Source organism: Lemur catta, chromosome 19 (genome assembly GCF_020740605.2).
Source record: "Lemur catta isolate mLemCat1 chromosome 19, mLemCat1.pri, whole genome shotgun sequence".
NCBI classification, from domain to species: Eukaryota; Metazoa; Chordata; class Mammalia; order Primates; family Lemuridae; genus Lemur; species Lemur catta.
Genome location: NC_059146.1, coordinates 18629443 through 18638883, shown reverse-complemented (window position 1 = coordinate 18638883; position 9441 = coordinate 18629443).

The following is a 9441-nucleotide window of genomic DNA, read 5'->3' as shown; positions in this document are numbered from 1 at the left end:
TTTTTTTTCTTTTCCTTTATGTATTTGGAGTGTTTTGTTTTTGTTTTGGATAGCAACTATCTTATTGTGTGTGAGGTAGAACCTTGTGCTTTTCATTTTTGTAATATTTTTCTAATTAATGATGTTGATTTTTAATGTCCTTGTTAGGCATTTGTGTATCTGGAGAAATATCCAAGTCTTTGTTTAAAAAAATTTAAATGGGATTATTTACTTTTTGTTGAGTTGTAGGAATTCCTTATATATGCTGAATATTAACCCTTTTACAAATATATTATTTTTAAAAATTATCTCCCAATCCATAGGTTGTGTTTTTGATTTGTTGATTGTGTCCTTTGATAATTTTTTAAATTTTGATGGACAGATGACCTTCTGTATCTGTGGGTTCTATATCTGTTGATTGAATTAACCGTGGATGAAAACTATTTGGGAAATTTAGTTATATACCTAAGAGAAAAAAAATACTCAGGAAAAAAGCATGTTTGCATCTGTATGGAACATGTACAGACTTTTTTTCCCCTTGTAATTTCCTAAACAATATGATATAACAACTATTTGCATATCATTTACACTGCATTAGGTGTTATAATCTAGAGATGATTGAAAGTATATGGGAAGATGTGTGTAGATTATATGCAACTACTACATCTTTTTATAATCTTTTTATATAATCAGCAGGTTTTTATATCCACAGGGTGTCCTGGAAGCAGTCCCCCACAGATACTAAATACAACTGTCATCCAGTTTATCTGTTTTTACCTCTGTTACCTGTGTTTTTGTTTTTGTTTTTGTTTTTCAGACAGGGTCTCGCTGTGTCACCTCGTTAGAGTGCAGTGGTGTCATCATAGCTCACTTCAATATCAAACTCCTGGGTCCAAGCAATCCTCATGCCCCAGCCTCCCAAGTAGCTGGGAGTAGAGCTGTGTGCCACCATGGCTGGCTAATTTTTCTCTTTTTTGTAGAGGCACAGTCTTGCTCTTGTTCAGGCTGGTCTTGAACTCCTGGCCTCAAGTGATCCTTCTGCCTCAGCCTCCCTAAGTTTTAGGATTATAGGCATGGCCACCAATCCCAGCCAGTTACCTGTGTTTTTTTATGTTTTATCTAAGAAATCATTGTCAAACTTAATGTCATGAAACATTTCCCCAATGTTTTATTCTAAGAGTTTTATATTTGCAGGTCTTACATTTAGGTCATTGATCCATTTGAGTTCATTTTTGATATAGTGTAAGACAAGGGTCTAACTTTATACTTTTGCTTGTGGCTATCCAGTTTTCCAAGCACCATTTGTTGAAAAGACTGCCCTTTACTCTACTGAATAGTCCTTGCACCCTGGTCAAAATTATTTGACCATATATGCCAGAGTTTATTTCTGGGCTCTCTATCTATTGTTTATGTTGTCTATATGTTTGTTTTTATGTCAGTTCCTCACATTTTAGCATTTTAGGTGTATACTTTTTTAAAAAAAAACTTAATATTGTCTTGACTCAGTTTTGAGGTCCAGGCTAGAGGCAAATCAGTCTCTCTTTTGGAGCAGCTGATTATGTTCAGATCCCAAACACTTTCCTTATTGGGGTCTCACACTCCAGGCCACTGTATACTAGCCAAAATTATTCGTATTAATCCACAGGAAACTTAGGAAACAGCTAACCCAATTCACTGGCCAAATGCAACTCTCTATGGGGCTATGCCTGATTTTCTGTGCCTAGCTGTAGGTAATAAATAGTTCTGTCTTTCATGTATCCAAGTGCCATTGGATTGTTTCCTGTGATCAAAAGAACCAAGAAAGGAATTATGAGTGCAGTGAATGTTGGAAAGTCTTTTCCATTAGCATAACCTCATTCAGCACCAGCAAGTTCACACTTGGAGAAAGACTTCAGGAGTGAAGGCGTTTAGGTCTTTCATTGTTCATCATAACTCAATGGAGCAAAGCTATGAAAATGACCTTTGTAGGGATGTAGCCAACAATTAAACTTCATTCATCCAAGCATCTATATTAGGGACATTCTCTGTATATCCAGACATATGAGAAAGTTTTGTGAACTATGTCACACTTTTGGACTTTCCTGGGGCCTTTGCCAGTGTTATGTCACTGCCAGTGCCTGTTGCAAAAGTCATCTCTACCAAGTGGCAGAGAGCCACAGTGTGTAATACTTTAGTCACATTAATATGCTCTGGTGTCGCGCCGCACTCGCCTGCAAGGACGACGCAACAAACTGGAGTTCTTCCAACAGCAGTTTAATGAGGCATCTAGCCTAGTTACATGGCGAGAGACCCCGAACAGGAAGGACCGTGGGCTTATATACCATTGCAGGTAGTCGTGGCGGGAAGTGATTGGTAGAGGGCCCTGACAAGGCTCCCAGCAATGATTCTATTGGCTATGTGCTCACCCGTAATCAGAGACCGCTCCCAACAGCTCCCCCTTTTGTTTTGCAACACAAGCTTTGGGGACTCCAACCTCAAGGTCCGGATCCAGGGGGTGGAGTCCCTGAAGCAGGTGCAAAGGCCACCGTCTCCCGTGCAATGAGCAGAGACTCTGGGAGGTGCAATGGCTGGTAAGGGGGTGACACGCCACAATCTGGTGCAATGGGGAAACCCCTCAGAGTGCATGGGCCATGTCACGCTGTGCGAGAGGGGAGGCGGTCTTGACCTTCGGAGCGTAACATTTGTAGCCAGATGCCAGGGGATTGACCACACTCGAGGGCGGCTAGGGCTTGGGTAACCACCACTCGGTCCCTGCGGCGCTGTGCACGAACGCGCAGGAACCCCCAGATCACGAAACCTGCTCCCAGGATCCCCATGAACCCTAGGGACCCCAGGCCAGCCCAGTCCCGAAGTCCTCGGACTATTGACTGAAATGTAGGAAAGAGACCATTGGTCACTGTCAAGTCCAGGCATGTGGAGTTAATGTGGGTGATCTCCAATTGCAACTGCCGGGTCAAGGCGGTAAATTGACTAGACCAGTGTCCTGTCAACATAGCAGATAATTGACGAGACTTGTTGGCCGCGGCGGAAGCATTATCAAACGGTACCGCGGTAATGCATAGTCCTGTGAAACGCCATTCGCAGCCCAGCTGTGCCAGCTGCCATAAGGCATCTATTTGCTCCTGGACCAAGTCCACACGTTGGTTCAGTATCATGATACCACCCTTCAGGTGCGCGTTGACGGCGGATTGTGTGTCCAGAGCTGTAGCCACAGATGCCGATAGGTTGTTCAGCGTCTGTGCTGTCTGAACAGAGCCTACCGCTGCAGCCGTAGCGGCTGCCAGTGCGGCAGTCACTGCCAATGTGGAAATTACAGCTGCAGTAACGCCAAAATCTCTTCGCTGTCGGAAAAGGGTCAAGAAGCTAGGAGCCTCCACCGGCCAAGGAATATGCCGAGGCATACGGGCAACAATTGCCATGGACTGGCTGGAGGCATTCCAGCAACGGGCATAGGAGCAGTTTGCCATGGAGCAATTGAGAACACCAGGACCAGAGGAAGTAGCAGTGATCCAGATAAAAGGGGGCCAGAGGCAAACAGGTGTGGAGGGGAAAGACAGATTTGCTGAATAGCGTGGACGGACGTCTCAAATGTTGAGGAGGAGTTCCATGTAAGATTGGCAAGGCCCAAAGAGGCATTAGTAGCGAACAGCCGGGGGAAGATCTGGGCATCATGGGTCACCGGCATCGGTCTCGGGAACACCGACAGGATGGCCCAGCGCCGGTCCGTTGTCACCGATGCGGCCAGCAGCAGAAAGGTCAGGAGCAGCAGCATCCCTGGCAGCGGACGCCCCATCATCTGCATCCTCCACATCCGCCAACCGCTGCACTCGCCGCGTTAAGCGTGCCGGGACCCACACTGGATCAGGAGTGTCCTGCGGGAAAACACAGACAGCTCCCCTGGACCGGCTCACAACCGGATCCGGGCCTTTCCATTTGTTAAGCAGGACATCCTTCCACAAGACCTGCTCTGATAAAGGGGAACCGGGGTTGGCGTGGCGGTCCGCAGCAGAGCGCCCCTGATCATCCAGCAAAAGAAAATTTAAAGTGAACAAGGTGAGAGAGAGCACAGGCTTAGGGGTACGTAAGCCCAAAGGGCTCGTCCCCGTCTCCCCCTTTTGTTTTTTGAGATAGGCCTTTAAGGTGCCATGGGCACGCTCTATGATACCCTGGGCCTGGGGGTTATAGGGAAGGCCCGTGCGGTGCTCCACGCCTAGGCGTGTGCAGAATTGACGAAAAGCTTGTGAGGTATAGGCAGGGCCATTGTCAGTTTTGATAACCTGAGGTTTACCCCAGGCAGCCCAAGCCTCTAGGCAGTGGGTGATGACATGACTTACCTTTTCACCTGTCAAGGGAGTGGCATGAATTATGCCAGAGCAGGTATCAACAGAAACATGGACATAAGAAAGAGTGCCAAAGGAGGAGTAATGAGTGACGTCCATTTGCCACAAGTGGAGTGGCCGAAGACCACGAGGATTGACACCTACATGAGGTGCTGGACGAAAAGGTGCACAGGCCGCGCACTGCAGCACAATATCGCGTGCGGCTGCCCGCGAGAGGCCAAATTTGAGACGTAACGTCAGTGAAGGAGTATGGTATAGAGAATGAAACTGGCGAGCTGCCTCCAACGGAGAGCCAACCCAATAAGCGTGAGTGGCATGATCCGCCAGGGCATTGCCGCACGCCATGGGGCCCGGCAAAAGGGAATGGGCCCGAATGTGCGTTATAAAAAATGGGGACCGGCGCGAATGGATGGCAGCACGGATAGCACAGAATAAGGAGAACACCGTGCTGCGAGAGTTAAGAGAATGGGCTGTTTCCAAGTGACGGACAGCCTGAACAACATAAGCAGAATCAGAGATTATATTAAGGGGCTCTGGCACGGTTCGGAGAACCAATTCAACTATAGCACATTCAACGTGCTGGGGAGAAGAGTAAGCGAAGCGGGCCGTAAACACCTGATCATTGATTACATAGCTACCGGTGCCTGTGGATGACCCGTCAGTATAAACAATGGTAGCCCCAATTAGAGGCTCAGGGGAAGTCAGATGAGGAAAGATAAGCTGATTGCGAAGTGCAAACTGAAGAAGGGGATGTTTAGGGTAATGGTTATCTATGTCTCCTGGGAAGATACAACAGAGTACTGCCCAAGAATCTAAGGAAGAGCAAAGGACTTGAGTCTGGGACTTGGTGTATGGGCAATGAATAACTGTAGGGTAAATACCGAAGTGGGAAAGGGACAACGAAAGCCCAGATAAGGCCAAATCCGCAACCTGCGTAGGATAATGTTCTATAGCACGCCGCGGAGAAGCATGTGAATGAATCCACAGCAAAGGCCCGTCCTGCCAGAGTACTGCCGTGGGCACCACGGGAGAGGGCAAGAGGCACAAGGAAAAGGGGCGGTCCGGTTGGATGCGGACCAACTGAGCTTGCTGAAGAGCTTCCTCGACCTTAGCGAGAGCCTGCCGAGCCTCAAAGGTGAACGAACGGGGGGACAGTATATCAGGGTCACCCTCCAATATTTGAAACAAGTCACTTCGGAAGTGTCCTTAGCGGCGAGGATGGCAGCCGCCAAGCCCGCATTGGTGGGAGGGCCTCCAATTTCTCTGCAAGCTTTTAACCATGCACTGAGGCCCTTTCCCTTCCAAGGGGCAATAGCATGACGACACTCTCTCGTGCACTGCTCGAAAACCAACTGTTCCACTAATGGCATAGCCGAGTCGGCATCGCCGAAAATCCTTGCAGCGCATTCCACCATCCGAGCCACAAAGTCAGAAAACGGTTCTGCAGGGCCTTGGATAACCTTGGTTAAATTACCTGCAACTTCCCCGCGATTAGGCAGTTGTTGCCAGGCTCTTATAGCCAATTGATTAATCTGGCCATAGACCTGAATGGGAAAATTAAGCTGATTATTCTGCCAACGACCCTGTCCTAAGAGCATATCGGCATCCCAGGCAGGCTGGCCCTGCTGCACGTTCTGCCGAGCTTGATTAATACAGGCTTCTTGATATATGGATTTCCAATCTAAATATTGCCCCATGGATAGACAGGCCCGCGCGGTACCAGCCCAATCACTGGGGGTCATGGCATGTGCACTTAGCCGTTCCAGTAGGCCACGGGTGTAAGCGGCATTGCACCCATAAGCCTTGACAGCTTCAGCCAAAGCTTTTAGTTGCTTGTAATCTAGGTGTTCGTGAAAGCGATGTTGATTAGCGTCCTCAAAGACGGGGAAAGCAAACTCCCTCTGTATCTTCTTTCTAGCTCGGGGAGGCACAAACGAGGTTCCGCCCTCCATATTTAGAGGGGCGGATCCCGCAACGGGAAAAGGAGGGGCAGTAGCATACGGGGGCGGGCGATTACGCTCCGCCTCATATCTAGCCGCCGCCTCCTCCAGCTCCGCCTCCTCCTGCGGAGACAGCCCCTCCTCCGCCTCGCGAGAACGCGAACGGGAAGAAGAGCGAGACGATGAAGAAGAACAGGAAGAAGAAGGACGAGAGGAAGAAGAGGAAGCCGACATGTGGAGGGAGGCCATTTTGAGAGCCACCTCCTCCACGTCCCTTTCAGGCGGCGGGCGTCCCCGCCGTTCCTGTTTACCCGCGGACTTACGTTTCCTTTCCGGCCTTTTCCTCGGCCGCCCCGGCCGAGCCGGACCCACTTTGCCTCTCTCAGACATACTATCTTGATAATCACTGAGTACTTGCTGACCTTCCCGGACCGGACCGCTGCAACGGTCGTCCTCTAAACAGGAGCGCACCAGTGCCCACACAGGGAGAACACACTCCCAAAGGGGACCAGACTCTCGGGCACGGCGAAGGTCCTGCTCTAGCTTATCCCAACTCGGAATCGTTAAAGACCCCGAGTGGAGAAACCATGGGGCCACCCGGTCCACGTCCTGCACAAAATGGCGCAGGACACGGTCAGGGATACGAAACTCCCGGGCGGCCAGAAGACCCCGCAGGGCCCGCAACAGGTGACAACTAGGAGAGTTCCCCATGGGGTAGGTCACAAGCACCGGGTGCCGGCGTCAGAAGAGGGCAGGGGTCCAAAATAAAACCGCCCCAGCTGCTGTGGTTCTGAACTCACCTCCAAAGAGGTCGTCTCCGCCGGTGCGAGAAGTTCCCGGGTTTCGGCACCACTTGTCGCGCCGCACTCGCCTGCAAGGACGACGCAACAAACTGGAGTTCTTCCAACAGCAGTTTAATGAGGCACCTAGCCTAGTTACATGGCGAGAGACCCCGAACAGGAAGGACAGTGGGCTTATATACCATTGCAGGTAGTCGTGGCGGGAAGTGATTGGTAGAGGGCCCTGACAAGGCTCCCAGCAATGATTCTATTGGCTATGTGCTCACCCGTAATCAGAGACCGCTCCCAACACTCTGGTATGGCAGCATGCCATGTTCTCTCCCTTTATCTGGAGGGTTGCTAGAGATCATAATCCACTTCTTGGATTGATTACTGTAGACAGAAAATCAGCTTCCTGAACTAGTTGGTGCAGACTGTGGGGTACAGTTTAAGGTTTATATTTGGGGTGGCCATTGCCCATTTGTATAGCAAGCCGCACTTACACAAAGAAGTAAATATCCATAATAGTGAGATTTCTTTTTTTTTTTAACTGGTTATATGTTGAAAATTAGTTTAACATCCATTTTTTTAAACCACCCATTTCAAAGTCTTGCCTCCTTGACTTTCAGTTAGGCAGAGTATATTTTTATTTTTTGTTTTGGTAAACTGGCCATTAAGGCAAATTTCAAGACTTTGGCCAAAAAGGTCTTTTCCCTTCCTTAATGGAAAAAAAAATTAATTCTTAGTCCTCACTTCTGGTCTTCCCTCACCGATCCTGCCAGAGAAACCATAAGTCATTGTCCACATATTAATATTTATTTGTGGGGGTATGAGTTTCAGCTATTGTTGCCACTAAGTGCTTTCATCTACAATTACAATGAGAGAGACATAGAACTCTAACTGGCAACTTTTTGTAATGCATTATAAAAAGGTTAATGAAGGACATTTAAGGCATCCTGACAAGGTCGATACAGGGCACAAGACAAATTGAAAGAACACAAGACGTATCATATATCACAGACAACTGGCAATCCTATTCCTGATGTGTCCCATGCACTTACTGTTGCGGCTGACATCCAATAAGTATTCATTGAACATTTGTTAGAGTAATAAATATGACAGCCCAGGTTCACTATTCATTTTTACCTTTCTGGTAACTCTTTTCTTTTTTTCTTTTTATTCTGGTAACTTTTAAAATATCATCTTTACCTCTACATACAAGCTGTTAATACACAATGTTTTCAAGTTTGAAAAATAAACACATACATGTTTGTCATCAAACCTTGAGCATATCCAAAGTTCCAGGACAGCCACAGGTTCAGCTTTATTTTCTTCTCAGATTTCAATGTCTCTTGTTCAAAATTCACTGAGGTCTTTACTTTTTATCTCCTGTCACAGATATGTTTTTCTACAACTATTTTTACCACTTTCTTTGAATAGCTACATCATCATCATTAATAGCTTTGGTAATACCCATTTCACAAAGCTTTCTCAGAGATAATTTGAAGTCCCTGCGTAGACACTGTTGATACAACTTTAGTTGAAATGATAAATCACTTTTCAGCAAGGAGATGAGATCATGTGTTCTCAAATCTTTATCTCAGGGATAAGATGCACTCTTTGCATATGTGCTTTGACTGTTGGAAGGGCACAAAATTTCCTGGCAGAAAACGGTATATAATAAGATGCTCTTCTTTTTCAGATATGTTTCAGATTCTTAAAATAAATGGAAAATGTTTCAGATAAAAAGTAATAAATATTATGTGAATAAAAGTATTGCTCACTGGGTTGGAACACAAACACTGATTATTTAGGCAGTTAAGATAGTCTTCCGACTCCCTGGCAAGCCCTATCTGGAGTCTTTACTATTTTCCCAACGGAGCATATGGAAGGTCATCACATAGTTGTTTTGTTTTGTTTTTTTTTTTCAGACAGAGTCTCGCTCTGTTGCCTAGGCTAGAGTGACATGGCGTCAGCCTAGCTCACAACAACCTCAAACTCCTGGGCTCAAGCAATCCTCCTGCCTCAGCCTCCCAAGTAGCTGGGACTACAGGCGTGTGCCACTATGCCCAGCTAATTTTTTCTATATATTTTTAGTTGTCCAGCTAATTTCTTTCTATTTTTTTTTAGTAGAGACACGGTCTTGCTCTTGCTCAGGCTGGTCTTGAACTCCTGAGCTCAAATGATCCTCCTGTCTCGGCCTCCCAGAGTGCTAGGATTACAGGCGTGAGCCACCGCGCCCGGCCTATAACATAGTCTTTAAAGCTTCAGTCTGTATGTTCTTGACAAGCAACGAAAGAGCTGACAGCTGTGAGTTACTACAAGAGTCATTACAGGCTTCTGAGTCCCTTTGGAAACTTGGCTGTGCTTCACAGAATCTGAAATAACAGTTCTTTGGAACAT